Raw genomic sequence first — 17,280 nt, 5'->3', positions numbered from 1 at the left:
AGCAGCGAGGGAGGAGACATATTCTTTTTTTTTTTAAGATTTTATTTATTTATTCGACAGAGATAGAGACAGCCAGCGAGAGAGGGAACACAAGCAGGGGGAGTGGGAGAGGAAGAAGCAGGCTCACAGCGGAGGAGCCTGATGTGGGGCTCGATCCCATAACGCTGGGATCACGCCCTGAGCCTAAGGCAGACACTTAACCGCTGTGCCACCCAGGCACCCCAGGAGGAGACATATTCTGCCAGGAACAGTTCAGTCTTTTCCCAGCTTTTGGTATCCCCTCTACAGGAGATACGAGACGCAGTTTTCTGATATACAAAGTGGGTGGAGAGCACTGTGTTATCTCTAAGGGCTCTTGAACCTCAATAAGTCAGTAATTTATAGTCATGTGTCAGGATGATAATAATTTTTTTTTGGTTGCTTGGAATTTCAGCTGATGCCCCCAAATCCGGTAAAAAGATATGCCAAATACCCTCACAATTTAAAGTGATAGGCTGGCCATCTATAAAGGGCTTAAAAAGAGGTGACCCCAAACTCTCCTGTTAGCATTAGCTCATCACCCATCTCCGGGGTCTAAAGGAAAAGAGGTGGAAGATAGGAGGACAGGACATGACACCTCTGGGGAAAGTTGTCGATACACAGTGATTTGTTCTCCATGCATCCCAAGTAGGAAGGAGTGGTGGAGACTTCTCTAGTCAAAGGGGCTGCTTAGAAACCTTTACCTGTGTCATCTGGCCTTTGGTGGATCCAGCAAATGGACTCTTGGTTAGTTTGGGCAGTGACAGCAGAGAGGAAACAATCAGAATTGCTTTGGGAATAGCCTGCCCTTCCAGGGTGTGAAGTGAATTTCCTGCAGAACAGAGGAAGTTCTGAGAAGGAAGTCTGCATAGGGTTCAGCTGCCCACAGGGACGCCATGGAGAGATGAGGGGACCTAGGAGTGGGATAAAACTGCAAGATGCTGATCACTGTGGGAGTGCTGAGGGTCACAGGAAGCATTGTTTTTGCAAGAGATTGCAAGATTGGGGTCTCCAGAAAAGCACCCCATGAAGAAAAGAATTAGTTTTGGATGATATTCCCTGTATTCCAAGAGCGCTGATGCTGGATTATATCTGCACCATTCCAGGAAGACCTTTCCTGCCCCTTTCTTTGCCTTCCTCTCCCTTGTGCTCACTCCTCTGGGGCCATAAGTAAGCACGGTACTTCTTATGTTCCATAGATGAGTGAAACCATATAATTGTCTTTTTCTGCTTGACTTATTTCACATAGCATTATCTCCTCCAGTGCCGTCCATGTTGCAGCAAATGTTGAGAAATCGTTCTTTTTGATGGCTGAGTAATATTCCATTGTATATATGGACCACATCTTCTTAATCCAGTCATCTGTTGAAGGGCATAAGAAGTAGGAAGATCGGTAGGAGAAGAAAGGGATAAAGAAAGGGGGGTAATCAGAAGGGGGAATGAAGCATGAGAGACTATGGACTCTGAGAAACAAACTGAGGGCTTCAGAGGGGAGGGGTGGGGGAATGGGATAGGCTGGTGATGGGTAGTAAGTAGGGCACATATTGCATGGTGCACTGGGTGTTATACACAACTAATGAATCATGGAACTTTACATCAAAAACCAGGGATGTACTGTATGGTGACGAACATAATATAATAAAAAATATTATTAAAAAACAGAACCCCCCCCCCCAAAAAAAAAAAAAACCAAGCACGGTAGAGTGTGTGTTGGGGGGGAGGGGTGCGGGGCAAAAGGAAAGAACCAAGGAGCTGACTTCTCCCTCAGGCCTCTAGGGCCACCATGGGCCTGACCAGTGTAAACTGGAGGAGATTTTAGAATTTTAATATTACACAGGACTGGATTCCTTAATGTACTCTGCAAAGGAGGTCATTCGCTTTTTATCTGAGCATTAACAATATGTTATGAGACTTGTTGGCTGTTCGTTCAGGAGCAGGGAGGCATGATCCCACAGAACAGGTTGAAAGGAGGCCACTGTGACAGAGAAGTCAGGTCTTGTTTCTTGTGCCCTATTGAGTCTGGGTCATTCATTAATCCGTCAAACATACATAGCATCTCACTTTCTGAAATATATCCATTTGCATCATCTTTTTGATACCCACCTGTCTATCGCCTGGTTGGGGGTACACAATCTATACATGACCCGTTTGTGCTCAGGTGTCACTTCTGTGATAGTTCCCTTGCTGGGCCTCAGATGTGGGCACTGCTCTGTAGGGACTGGTTTCCCACAGCCTCTGGTGCTCACTGCTGCTGCTCTCACATTCAGACACTCCAGGCCATGAGCATTTCCAGGAGACACCCGGGAAGTCTTCTGAGCACCTTGGAGGCTTGCCCCATGACTTCCCTGGGTGTGTAGAGAAGAGAGAGTATTGTGCACCCAGATGGTCAGGATGGTTCAGGGCAGAGGAACACTTTTGTATTGATGGGACTCTCCCTAACCCTTATCACCTGCCTCCCCCTGCTTCCCACTCATTACCCAGTATCCCTTCTCTGTGCAGCAAAGCCAGCCTTTTCATGATTGCCAATAATATCCTGCATTCGCCCACCTCTGAGGCTTTTCTCAAGCTGTCTCTGTGTCTTAAATGCCCTCCTTCTCTCTTCACTGTCCATGTCTTGACTTGTTCCCAAGTCATGTCAGATTCCTATATCACCTCCACAGCCCCAGCAAGCCTTTCTGATGCCTCATAGGAGAGTTACTTCTGTCCTTGGTCCTACAGTGCATTGTTCTATCTCTGTGTGGTTCCCATGGTCATGGTGGCCAGATCACGACATTTGTGATGGTTTTGTCCCTCTTTTTAGTTTATGAGTTCTCAGAATACAGAAACGTGGCACCACTCATTTCTGTATCATCCCTGCAACCCTGTGGAAAGTCACTGAATATCTGTTAAATGGAATTAATGGCAAATTACCAGTTGTGGGTGAATTGTAAAAGATGTGTGATCTGGCATGTTAAAAATATCTTTAAAAAATGTGGGGCTCGAGCCCTAGCTCATGTTAGAATACACTGGAGTATTTCATGACCCGAATGGTCCATAGAAAATCCAGGTGTTCCATTCTTTTAATTCATAGTCATGCCCTATGAATCCTGTGTGAACCCGAAGGGGCAAACATGTGCATCCTGGTTGGAAAAAAAATGGGAAAGTTGTTGATCTGGTTTATATCCTCCAAAACCACTCTTTTACCAGGTAAAGAAAAAGTGAATTAATTGGAAAAATATAGGCCAGGTTGGGGAAGGTGAGGCCAGGTATTATAATTATGGATCAGGGAGGGCCCCCATTATCACAGAGGGGAGATTTATGTAGTCTGCACAGGCCTGGGGCCATTAAGAAGTGGTTCTCAGAAGGTGGGTTATAATTCATACGCAGATATGGCAGCTTAAGAATGAGTCAGGGAACGGTTTTGAACCAAGTAGCATTTAGGATGACCTAAACGTCAAGGGTGATGGTTTTTCTTTTTGCTGGGGGCGTGGGTTGCTGAGTGGATCTCCTGTTCAGTACAGAGGAGTAACAGGTGTGAAGACATCAGCATCCATATGACATTTGCACCCAGTTGTGCTCGGCCCTCTCTTTGGGGGTGGGCGAGGCACTGCAGACAGAGGGCTGGCCATCTGCCAGCATACATGGCTTCCGTTTTAACAGGGTCAACCTCTGCTATTTTGCTCACCTACTGCTCCTGATCATTTTTCTCTTCTGCCTTTTATTTTTCCCCCAGACCTTTTGGTACCCAATGATTTTTGATTAATTTATTTACCATCGTTGGGTGATTGATGCTGTTTGGTGCTGGTACTTTGTAACTTTCCAATTCTTCTGGTTGTCAATGTGACAGCCTCTTGATGATTAATTAGACCCCGTCCCTTGCTCTTTTCATTCTCCCTGTGCGCCAAGGCTCTTGGTTTTCAGCAAATATAAATATTTCTAAATGTAGATTTAATGATTGAGAACACCCAACAAAATCCAGAAAGATCTATGATACTTTCATTCTTCTTTACTTTCCTACTGAAATATAATACATTGTTTTTTCCCTCTCCCTGTTCTTTAAATTTTGGGAATCCTCTTGCCTTTTTTGGGAATTTTCAAAGCTACTTTCCTGCTCTTCTGGTGTCTCCATCTACGCATGATTCTCCTGTCTCACTTTCTCATCTTTTGTCCATCTCAGTTTAGGTGAACTCACTTTCTTCTACATAATACATAAGCTTGGGATGGTAGGAAGAAAGGAAACTTATATTTGTTAAATCCCTATTGTTTTCCTCGAACTATGAGAGACACTTTTCTATCAGGTTCATAAAATATTGAGCACTTATTATGGGCTAGAAACCCCCCTAGAACCTCCATACAAGATAGTCATCTTTATTTCTATTTTATAGAATAGGAAGCGGAGGCTTTGGGACAGTAATCAAGGTGTTTTAACACATACAGATAGGAAATGGCAGAGCAGAGATTTGAATGCAATCTCTCTGACTTTATCAACTGGTATTATTTTCTATGACACTATTCTGGATAGATGAAGGATTCCTAGAGCCCCAGAATTTAGAAGAGACCATAAACTTTATCTATACATGTGGTTCTCAAACTTCGGTAATTAGAGCCCTGCTTGATCAGCTACGTAAAAATCCCTTGGAACGCTTTTTAAAACAAAAATTTCTGAGCCTTTCCACAATTGTTGAAGATGTCTGGGTTGGCCCAGAACTGTGTATTTTTAAAACACTGTCTACATTATTCTGAATTTTAGCCAAGTTAATGAACTGGTGCTATCAGCCAACTATTACCTAGTGCGGGACTTTTCTTGACATTCTTCACTGAGAGATGAGCATCCAGCCCCTGGGCAGGGCTCACTGCCCACATAGTGGTGTCCATGAGTGAGCAGCCCTCAGTACTTCTGAAACATTCTTCCTCATGTTGCTCTGTCACCAGTTCTTCTGTCACCACAGTCTGTGATCCTTGCAATATAAATGATAGGCACCAGTTATTAAGAGCTCACTGTGTGCCAGAGACGTGCTAAGGGCGTTAGCTCTCTTAGGCCACTCAACTCTGTGAGGTTGGCATTCTTTTTTCTACATTGCAGAGGAGATCATTTTGTTCTGGAGATACAAATAATATGTTTATTCTATCTATTGTCATCATCTCTCCAGATATTTGCAGATAACATCCTTCCCAATCTCCCCATGCTTTCATAATTCAATATGATAAGAAATTTAACTGGGTACTGACTTTTTCCAAGGCAAGGTGCTAATGTTGCAAATATGAGGAAGGTCTTTTACCTTGAGGTTCTATAGCCTAGTGGGAAAGACCAGTGTGGACTCTAATGTAGTTTTGTGTGTGAACCTTGCTTCTCTAAGTGGACAAAGGGTCCTTGGGGGCAGAGCCTGCATTCTTCCCTACAGTCAGAGGGTTGAATTTGTGATGGGGAATCAATAGAGATACATTGTCATGGATTGATTGAGACTTTTTTTTTTTTTTTCTCTCCATGTTTCCTGAATGAGTCTAGTGAATGGGCAGAGAGGAGGGGATGAGGCTGTCTTGAATTTCTGAAACATATGCCTTTGAGATAGCTCATGAATTTCTTTGGAGTCCACACATCTGTGGATGTGGGGAATGTCTACCTTGGAGAAAATAGCTGCGAGGGTTAGGGATGCTCAGATAGCTGGTAAAACATTATTCCGGGTGTGTCTGTGAGGATGTTTCCAGAAGAGATGAGCATTTGAAACAGTAGACTGAGTAAAGGAGACCCACCCTCACCAGTGTGGGTGGGCATCATCCAGTCCACTGGGGGCCCAAATGGAACAACAAGATGGAAGAAGGACAGATTTGCTTTCTTTTCTTAAGCTGGGACATCCATCTTCTGCTTTCAAACATTGGAGCTCCTGGTTCTCTGGCCTTCAGACTCTGGAAGTTAACACTAGTGGCCCCTCTTCTGCCTCCCTGGCAAAGGACCCTCCCCCAACTTTTTCATGCCATCAGACTTGGATTGAATTGCACCACTGGCTTTCTTGGCTCTCCAGCTTGCAGATGGGATATCATGCGCATCTCAGCCTTCGTAGTCACGTGAGCCGATTCCTGTAATCAACCTCTTCTTATATATCTATATATTTCTTACTGGTTCTGTTTCTCTAGAGAATTCTTAAACAGTGTGGAGGTCCCTTAAAAAGTTAAAAATTGAGCTACCCTATGATCCAGCAATTGTACTACTGGGTATTTACCCCAAAGATACAGACGTAGTGAAGAGAAGGGCCATATGCACCCCAATGTTCATAGCAGCATTGTACACAATAGCTAAATCGTGGAAGGAGCCGAGATGCCCTTCAACAGATGGCTGGATTAAGAAGATGTGGTCCATATACACAATGGAATATTACTCAGGCATCAAAAAGAATGATTTCTCAACATTTGCTGCAACATGGATGGGACTGGAGGAGATAATGCTAAGTGAAATAAGTCAAGCAGAGAAAGACAATTATCATGTGGTTTCACTTATTTATGGAACATAAGAACTAGGAAGATCAGTAGGAGAAGAAAGGGAAGACGAAAGGGGGGGGGTAAACAGAAGGGGGAATGAACCATGAGAGACTGTGGACTCTGGGAAACAAACTGAGGGCTTCAGAGGGGAGGGGGGTGGGGGAATGGGATAGGCTGGTGATAGGTATTAAGGAGGGCACGTATTGCAGGGTGCACTGGGTGTTATACGCAAGTAATGAATCATCGAACTTTACATCAAAAACTAGGGATGTACTGTATGGTGACTAACATAATATAATAAAAAATTATTATTAAAAAAAAGAGAATTCTAATGCAATACCTGCCCATAATGTCCTAGCCCAGTAGATTAAAATATAGGGTTTATAACTAAGACCATGTGGGCACCCTATCTACATTGTTGACTTTCTCCATGATCTTGGATCTCTCCTTACTCCATGCCTTGACTTTTTCCATCTGCCAAATGGGAATACCAATTCCTTATTAGTTCTTAAGGATATCTAGAAGGAAAGTATTAGTTATTATTAATGTACTTCAAACTTCGTGGTGACACTAGCTGCATAAATATAGATCTTTCTTGTTTTAAACAAGTGATGCTAAACAAAACCAAAGAATATTAAATTATGAATTACAGAAGAGATAAATTATGGAGGTAGTTATTATTTAAATTGCAGAAATATTTCTCATTTTCAGCCCAGGGTTCCTTTACAAAGCAATCTGTCTTGTGCTTTTAAAAAAGTAATTCAATTTACCAAAATTTGATTTGCATGCAACTTTTTAGAAACATTTATCATGTAAAGTGAGACATCATCTGACTAAATTAGAGAATTTACCAATATGTTTTGGCTTAAGATGAATATCACTTCCTCCAAGGATGTGAATATTGGCAAATTGAATTTCACTTCTCTGCTTCTCAAAGTGAGACTATCCAAGTCCAGTTTTGAAGCATCTGGTGGGAGAATTAGTAGTCATGGTGGAAATACTTGGATTCATGCTCTCGATCTGTTAATACATCACACGTCTCAGGGAGGTCAACCTTGAGAGGCCTCAGTTTGCTCATCTGGAAAATGAGATTGTTGGAGTTGATGGTCCCTTCCAGCTTTCGGGCTCATTGGTAGTGCTCAGTGCTCACTGACAGTGCACCGAGGGCAGCACCTGGCATACTGTCCATGTGTAATAAATGTTTCCTCAATGGATGAATGAAGTCTTGGCTTTCACTTCCTTCCAAGCTAATTCCGAAAATTCATTATAAAAATCAGTTCAGGAAACCCCTTTCCTTACTCATCACTGACTTGACCTCCCTCTAGCGTTCTTCACATCTTTAAGCCTGGTGAGAAAAAGACATCAGCTCTGTGTGAGGATCGGGATTTGCATTTCAAGTTGGTAAATTGCAGATGACAGTTGCAAGCCTGGAGAGACACTGAGACAAAGTGGCCCCTCGCCTGTCCTCCCACGCCATCTCGCCACACAGCCCTGCACCTGCCTTGGCATTTGCTGCCTGTGTGCTGCCCCTGGCCAGCGCTCTCCTGTCTTGGCGGCCTGGCATGTCTGCGCCTTCCTCCAAGCCCTGCATCCTCAGAGTTGCTGAGGCTTCTCCAGCTTCGCGGTCCTGGCAGAGGTGTTGTTTCTTCTAAAAGTGGAGGGGAGAAAGAGTTGCTAAGGAACACCATTAATATGCTGACGGCACCGCAGTCTCCGAGAGTTTTGGCCTCGGACGTTTGACTCTAATCAGGAAATCATTTTTAGAAGGATTTGTCAGTGTAAGAAAACAAGCTCCTGAACTAAATTAAGATCTGGATGATTTTTTCCCTCCTCTTCCAATCTGCGGTGCAAGGCAGATTGCTGAGCCCTCACGGTTTGTGTGTGGTGAATTTGTTTCTGTTGCACATTTGAATTTGGAGCTCCCAAAGGCGTCTGTGTTTCTAAGGACTGCATTTTGGAGCAGTCCCCTCGGAGGTTTGGGGCTCGTCTCTCCTTGCCTCACACTGGTTGGCTTTGTTGGCAAGGCGGCCCAGCTTCAGGACTCTTTAATCTGATTGTTTTTTTCTTTTCCGTTTTTTCCTCCCTGTAATGAATTCACCGCGTGTCTCTGGGAAATTAAGGTAATCCATTATACTCTTGTCTCCCCGTGGTTGCTGCAGGGATAATAGTGTTTAACCCAGCTTCGCAGTATCCTGAGTGGCCTGTCAGGGTCTCTTCCTTAGAAGGACAACTTGAAAACATTTTAATAAATGCTCCTTAACTGTATGCTTTAAAAATACATGGGGCCAAATGGCAGACGGCTCAGTAATCACTAGTCCAGCCAACAAGACTAGCCATTCATCACTCTCTCTGTTACTTCTGTTTTTCTCCTCTTCCTCTTTCCACATACTTCCATTTCTCGGGAGGCATGTTATCTCTGTTCGGGATTAGGATCTTTGGGGGAACCAAGGGTTTTGGTTGGTACAGACTAGTGCCTGTGGTCCATGCAAATCCAGCCATCTCCTCCCTGGGACAGCAGTCGAGTTTCTCCCCCTGCAGTGCTCCTTAGTGCTCCTCAGTGCTCCCAGCAGATGTGCCTGAGGACAGAGGTGGGTCCCCGGGTCTTGTGCTGCAGAGAGGACTGGGTGGCCTGGCCTCGGGTCCTCCATTGTATGTCCGTGGTCCCATTTCTGATGCAGGCCGGGACCGAATCGCACTTTAGATGTCATGGCATGTCCTGGGCCTGTCAGACAGATTTCCTCCTTCTGGCGAGTGGAAATGTATGTTCCCACAGCCACAGGCCTGAGGCCTGGGGGTCGTTCTTGGAGAGCAAGGTAGAAATTGTCTTTTAACTTCATCTTCTTATCTGTTATCTTCTTATCTTCTCTGCAGATAAAGGTGGCCACAGACATGAGGTGGAGTGGGGAAGTACCCATCAGGGGCAGTGTGAGCCCATCCTGGGGAGCAGGAGACAGAGTCAAGGCTGAGCCCTTTCATGTTTGCAGGGCTGGCTTCTTGACGGGACGTGGCGGCTAGTTGTGCCCAGAGACTTTAGCGGTCCTTCTCGTGTGCACTCAGAGTACCCGATATTCAACTGATAGAGAGTTCCATTCCTTGGGTTTGGGAGTTCTCAGAAATGATATGATGTTAGCTCTGAGAGGAATATTCCTCTGGTGCTTTCTGCAGATGCCATGTGCTCTTCTTCACTGGAGGGTCCTGTGCTCATAAATGTCCCTCAACCTCTCACACAGAGACGTCCTAGATAAAGACTTTGTAAGAGGACCTGATGTCCCAGATGAGCATCTGGGTAAATCTGAACGTTCTCATTTCTTCAGCTCACAAGAGACGTGTTCAGTGCATTGGGAAAAGAGGAATTTAGAGGAGTTCTCCATGAAGCAGTATGTGGTGCAGGAACTGCCCTTGTTCAATCTCAAAACAGTCCCTTGTGCAGGATCGACTGGCAGGTCAGGCCTGACCCTCTCAGGAAACACAGTCCTTGGCTTCTTGTTCTCTGAGTTCCTGGGACGTGTGCTCCAGAGATTCCCAGCAGCTGAATTCCCTAACCAGGCTGCCAAGCCATTACGTGAGGGCTTCTCCTATCTCCTCAGTGAGATTACGAGACTCGAGGCTCGAGCTTGAATTTCTCAGTCCTGGAGTAGACCACAGAGGCGATCATGCTCGGTGGATTCCGTGTGTGTGTGTGTGTGTGTGTGTGTGTGTGTGTGTGTGTGTCTGTATTTAAGCAACCTTGCCTCCTGCTCACACCAAATAATATCTTATGAGGCATTCCAAAATACTAAACAGGTACGGGGGTGGGAGGCATTCTCACTGAGGTGGGCTGGGGCTGGGGATTAGAATATCATCCACTTGGTCCCTTCCCTGGCCCCATCTCCCACGTGGACCCCACCTCTGAGTGGCTCCCAAGGCACTTCTGTGGAATCCAGAGCTGCGACCATCGATCATGCTAGATCCTTGCATTTTGCCGATGAAGTCACTGAAACTCAGAGAGATAGCTTAGCCTCACGTTGCACCACGCACATAGGAGATGCCCAATATATAAACCAAACATGCTCAAAGTCTTACTACGGTGAGGAAGAGTTAAACTAAAACAGCCAGAAAACTGTGGCCGTGGGCTTTTGTCTTCCATGGGAAGGAAGACGACATTTGCTGTCCCCTCAGTTTTTCCTGCTTTTATGAGCCAGCCTGTTTCCTTCTGGGCCCTCCCTGCTGTGCACACGGCTAACGGGGGCTGGAATGAGCCTACAGGAAGGGACTCTCCTTGTGTGCTAATGCAGGAAGGAATGTGGCATCGATCTATGTGCAATTATAAGCTCAATGTGTTTCCCTTGAATTTTTAGAAAAACCAAAGGTACTTTGCAAGTGCACTAGAGCTTCCAATTAGGCAGTTAAGTTCCCCATTTCTATTTCCCTAATGACTTGACTTGCTCTCTTGCTTTATGAAATGAAAATAGCTTTATTTGGGCACGAGGATGCAGCTGATCGCATGCTTAATATGCTTTTGCAACAAGTTCCTGCCTGTTCCTCGCATATGCAGTGGGCAGAAAAATACGTTTCTGTGCTGCTTTCTGCTATGTATAGTGGTCATTTACTAGAGTCCCAAACCTATGGTAACTGAGGGTGGTGCAGTTTGACAGAAGTGTCCAGAAGGCTGGTGTTGAAGCCTCCAGAAGGAAAAGTGTCCTTGAAGGGAGGACACTACCCCAAGGCCCTGTTTGTCGGGGGGTGTGGAGTTGTGGACTTCAGATGCTGAGTGGTGGAAAGCAGTGGTGGGGCTGGTAGAAATCATGCAGCAGAATTGAAACAGAGACCTGGAGGGCAAAGAAAAGGCATGGGAAGGACATCGGCTGAGTTTTAAGAAAGAAACAGTAGGGATAAAGAATTCAGCTCCGTGAAGGTGAAGGGGAGGGGTGTGGTAGTTGCTTGTCACTTGAAAATAAGACCTGAACAGAAAAGATGTGCCCTCTTCCAACTTTATCTGGTTGGACACTGCACAGAGCCAGACCCCAGGCTCCAGAAACCCAGAGGACACGCCTTCTTTGTCTTTCCATTTTACGGAAAGCATCGCCTCAACCATGGCCCTTAGAATCCTTTGAAAACCACTTCAGAAGATTCTCGCTGTTCTCTGTCCCCACTCTCACTCTTTCTTTAAGCTCAGCACCAGCCTCGAAGCCTTCTGAGGGAGTCCAGTTGGTGCTGTGCAGACCCATTCATGCTCTCAGTCTGTACCCGGCCCTCAGTGCTGTCTCCCAGCTCATGCATAAGACCAGTCCTTTTCTTCCTGAACCCCCATGGTGAATAGCTGGATGCAGGTGGTATTCCCAGAAGGTGTGTCACGTGGCTCACAGGAAGTGGGACTGGACCACGGCCAGTTTTGGCATTGTGGCTGGCAGCGGCAGGCGGGAAATACCCTCAGGTTTCCCATTGCCCCTACCTGGCTGGGTCAGCACGTTTTCATGTGGCTTGTTAGAGGCAGAGCCCTCTGTGGAGAAGACCACAACCATGGCTCAGTTGTCTGGGGTGCTTTGCAGAGCGGAGTGTAATCAGTCTCTGTGTGGTCTGGGGCTGCTCTTGGCTTTCTTGTCTAAATTGCCCTTGATCAGAGCTGAGATTATAGAGGAACTTGGTCATCACTGCAAGGCAGCGTGGCTAAGAAATAGAAAAAGGAAGGAAGATCTCACATGGGTCGGCTCCTCATTGTTTCTGGGAATGCTCTGGGCCTTCCTTAAAGTGCATCACCTGCCTAGCAGTGTTGGCTGGTCTGCTGATGGGAAGACCTGCTTTCCAAATCTGAAGGAGACCCTGAGGTCATTGTGTCCATTCCCCTGCCTTCAGGTAGGATTAGAGATAAGCTGCCCTGCCAGAGGATAATCTCTTCTACTTGTAAAAGCTTCCAGAGCAGACCTGAATCTCTCTCTAGACCATTCATTACAACTTTTAACAACCTTCACCATCAGGAAATTCTATCCTAAATCCCTTATGCTGTGGATTAAGTTCCTTTCCTTGTTCCATCCTCAGTAGCCACTGCCAAGACTTAGCTGGCACTGCCTGAGAGCTCTTCTGATACCTGAAGATTGTGTTAAATCCGGCCTGCCTGTCTTCTCCTGATGAGTAATCCCAGCCTCTTTTTCTCCCAGGCCCTGCTGCCCGGCCTGCTCCTCACCTTCAGGGCTGCCCTCTGACCTCTCTCTAAGTGCCAGTGTGCCTGGTGGGAGCCCAGAACCAGACTCAGGGGTAAGGTGTGTTTCTGACCATCTTAGGTCTGCGAGAGTCTGTCTTGAACCCACGGCATGACCATTACCTTCTTGCTCGGGCACCTGCGTGGGGCTCATGTGTTGGTGACACTCTCACTCACAGGTTTACAGCCACCTTTCAGCCTACTAGCATATCAGATCATTTCCCTTTACTCCCTTGGATGTTAAGGGCAAGATAAATCACCCCACCAGCAGTATCACTGTATCATTTTATCTGTACCAACACTGACCACTACTACCACCGAAAACAAGGAGAAGGGAGAATGGGGACAATTCTGAGTGCCTGTGGCTCTTCTGGAAGGTTTTGACAAAAGCATGGAGCAGAGATGGACGGTTGGTTGGATTGGGGTCCTCATACTGCTCTAACAACAACCAGCTCTTTTGGTCTGGTGGCTTTCCTCCCTCTCCTTCTCAGCACTCTCTCTGACCTTCTGGTCTCCACCGCTCCCTACCGCCCCACCCAGCAGACTTACCCCATGACTACCCCATGCCAGGCTAACTCCCAGTGCCTGCTTGCAGCAGATCTCAATTCCAAGCCACCAAGCAGGTCCCAAAGAGTCTGCACAGCCAGACGTGCTCACTGTGCACTGGGTGGAGACACAGATGGGTGAGCAGCCCCTTCCTCAAGGGGAGTAAGGATGAGGCAGGGACTTGAGACACAGGCCTGGCAAATTACCCACAGCATGTGGAATTTGGCCTGCTGTTCACAATGGGAGAGAGATGTCAAAAGTCAGCCCTCTGAAGAGGGCCACACATGTTAGGTAGGCATTCTGTGCAGAGGACCTTGGGCCAGCAGTCAGAGAGGCTTCCTGGAGGCAGTGGGGTTGGATGGGAGCTGGCTCTCAGGAGGTAGGTGTTGGCAGGGCCTAGGGTGTGCCATAAAGATTCTGTAAGAGAAGTCTGTGAGAGCTGGGAGGTGCTTGGTTGGCTCATGGCTGCTGTTCTACTCCCCTGCTTCAATCCTTCCAATTCTTCCCATCTCTAGTTTCCAGAAGAGATCACTTTCCTCCTTTAATTCCATTCATAAGTGAAAAAATACTCCATAAGCATCCTCTCCTTGCTGGAACTATTCCAGGCCAGAGGCAGCAGATCACATGCTGCAAGACCATGGCTGGTTCTGGTGTGTGCGTTTGGATTCCCTCGGTCCTTCGGCTGGACAGACATGGCGTGGGCTGGTCAGGCTCCTGGGCCTGGGTCACCTCCGTTTGCAGTAATTATGTTGGTTTCACTTTGTGCTATGCAGTAGTCTCATTTTCCACATCTACTCTGGGTGGTTGGGGGCACTGTCCTGGGCCTTGGGATGCAGAGATAACAAGGCAGGTAAAGTTCTACTCTAGCGGGTGTGGCAGGCAGCATTCTAAGATGGCCATCAAGATTCCCACCCCTGCTGTCCATGACCTATGTAACCCTGTCCCCTTGAGTGTGGATGTGGACTGTGAATATGATGGGACCTCCCTAGAGAGACTGGAGTGTGGAAGTCACGCTTTCTGTGTCCGTGTTGCTGGGGCCACCCCATGCCACCCCTGCTTTGAGCATGGAGGTACTTAGTACGTGGTTGGCGGTGGATGATGGCGACGTAAGGTCGAACTGACTGTGCACAGAAACTGCTGTGTGACACTTTGGTTGTTCATTCATGCCTTTATTTACTGTGTAAACATTTAGTGCAGGACTGCACTGTGCCTTGCCTTGTTCTAGGGACTGTGGATACCATATCACATAGACACTACCTTTTCTTTAAGGAGCTTACATTCTTAAAGGAGAGAGATTTTTTTTTAAGCATAAAAACAGTGAATCAAAGAAAACAATAACAAATGGAGGTAAGTGCTATGAAGGAAATCAACAAGGAAACTAAGTGCTTGGGCCTGGAGCCTCCCAGAAGGACTAACTCCAAGTTCTGAAGGTATAATTTAATGAACGAACAAATGCATGAATCAATAATTTTTCTGCCCCTGGATTTGCTGCATTCTGCTCAATTTCTCTTCTCTGAGTCTGTTTCTCCTGGGAGGAGGACTGTGTGTGTTGGGCATGGGGGCAGATCTTCAGGAAAGGCTTTAAGGAGAGGGGAGCAAGCTGCAATTCCTATTTTAGAGCTGTCTAGCTGCAGTGGGAACAGGGTGGGCCACCTGCTAGGACAGAAGCTCTTCTCCTGTTAGGGGGTGTGAGGGTGGGGCCTCAGTTAATGGAGAGAAAGAGGTGGATTTCAGAGACACTTAGGAGCCCCAGAGATAAGACTTGGAGGTTTATTGGTTAAGGGAGAAGGAGGTTAAAGGTCAAGGGGCAAGGACCATGTCCAGGTGTCTCTAGTTTGGACAACGGGCTGGCCAGAAATGCTAATTTATTAAAATGTGACATTAAAGATAAAGAGCAAGGAGGGGGTGCCATGAGAATTTTAGTTCTGGGTAAGCTTTGTTCAAGGCCCTTGTCTGTGGGGAAGTTGATGCACCTGTGGTGTGCTCTGGCCCGAGGGCTGGGCTGGAGACGCAGGTTTAGGGGTTATGGGTGCACGTGCTGGAAGCCGGGGAGCAAGGAAACCAGCAGAGGGCCTGACACCGAGGAACCAAACTTAAAGATGGGGAGAGGAAGAGAAGCTGGCAAAGGAAAAAGTTAAATATTCGGAGAGGATTAATAGAAGAGAGACCTGGCTTAGGACGTGGCGGGGGGGGTGCAGACCCGAAGTACAGGAGGTGCCCTTTGCGGAGAGGACCATGGTGTCTGCTGGAGGGGATCCGCCAGGTGTGTGCGTGCAGGAGGAAGGCGAGGGCGCCCATCTGGTGCTTTCTGTTTTCACTGCAGACAGCAGGTGAGTCTGCATCTTACAACTCTTCCCATTTTTTTAAGGGGTAAAACTCTGGCACAGTAAGATTCTCCCAAGAAGGAGCCTGCGAAGCTGAAGGGGGTTGGAGGTGTGGGAAGGAAGGGCAGGCACCCGAAGGGGGTATGCAAGGAGGAGGACTGCCTCTTCCACCTTTTCAGGAGTAGAGGATGGGTAGAGATGATGCAGGGTGTGTGTGTGTGTGTGTGTGTGTATCTTTGTGGTGTGTGTGTGTGTGTGTGTGTGTGTGTATCTTTGTGGTGTGTGTATGTCTATCTTTGTGGTGTATGTGTGTGTGTGTCTATCTTTGTGGTGTGTGTGTGTGTGTGTGTGTGTGGTAGGTCTATTTGTGGTGTGTGTATGTCTATCTTTATGGTGTGTGTGTGGTAGGTCTATTTGTGGTGTGTGCGCGTATGCGTGTTGTGTATGTATGTAAACAGGAGACTCAGGAGTTCATGTGCTGTCTTCTACGTTTTCTGGTGAAGTTGGAGGCAAGCTTCTCTGCGGATGAAGAAGGTGGTGGGAAACAGGTGGGTGAGTGGTGGGTGCTTGGAGGAGAAGGAAGGGGTGGGCTGGTAGCATTGAGGGGTCTCTGTGTTCCGGCCCCACAAATAATTCCAGACCTTACTTGGTGGTCTGGTTGGGCCTGTTATTTTGAATATAAAGCTGAACAGGTTGAGGTCAGAGCTTTGGACCCCAGAGAATGTGCTTCCTTCTCAGACTCCTGGAGGGGACACAGGGGAGGTGGCAGTGGCAGAGGACAGCCTGAGCAACTGCTTTCCCGGGTGAAGGGGGGGGGGAGGAGATCAACCCGTGAGTTTTTAAGATAAGTTTGTGTGATCTTTCTTTTTGTCATCATTTTTGTATTTCTTGTTTTACCACCTGTCCCTTCCTCCTCCCCAAATCTGTTCCGTAAGTAATTAATGACTGGGACGGCGTGTTCTGTTCCTATAACTGAAGACACCTTTTGGCAGCTTTGGAAGTCTTGTGTCTCTCTTGGCTTTGGCAGCTAGGCTGTTCACCTTGGGTCTAAAACTGTGGCTCCAGACATTTCTTCTGAGTGTCTTTGCATAATGGTGGGTGAGGAATCACCACTGCCGTCACCTCGTGGCTGTGGGACCTGGGCAGTCTGCAAAAGTGGAAGAGTCTGGTGACATTGACCTCTAGGACCAGTGATGGGTGTGAGGGTGGGAGGAATTTTAGCGGGTGGTAAGAGGGGCCAGATACGGTACAAAACACTAGATTCCGTGCTCTAGAAGTATGCTGTCTCAGGTCAGGTCCCTATGCTGTCTCAGGTCAGGTCCCCTTGAAGCAGAGCCTGAGATGGGGATTCTTCAGAATGTGATTTATTGAGGGGGTGCTCTCGGGAGCAGGGTTGCAAAGAAAGCAGAATCGGGCTGGGGAAGGAGGCCAAGGGAGGATGGGGCCTCAGCTGCACACCAGCTCTCTGGTCCCACAGCAACCTCTGGAATGTTGGACTTTCCTTGCCTAGCCTTTCCTTGGGAAGTGGGGAGGCAGTGGCATTATTTCTCCAGATGTCCCCACTTAGACCAAGATAAATCTAAGAGAGCACCAACAGTTTCCATTACTATGTCCATTTACTTTGTTTCATATAGCGAAGTTCGTTCATTCATTCATTCATTCATTCATTCATTCATTCATTCATTCATTCTACAAATACATATTGTGACTGGCTCTTGCCTTTACCCTGACTTTTCTGGCTGTTTCAGACACATTTTCCTTAAA

The sequence above is a fragment of the Ursus maritimus genome, unplaced genomic scaffold (assembly GCF_017311325.1).
Source record: "Ursus maritimus isolate PB19 unplaced genomic scaffold, ASM1731132v1 scaffold_6, whole genome shotgun sequence".
Lineage (NCBI taxonomy): Eukaryota > Metazoa > Chordata > Mammalia > Carnivora > Ursidae > Ursus > Ursus maritimus.
This window is presented reverse-complemented; position numbering follows the sequence as displayed.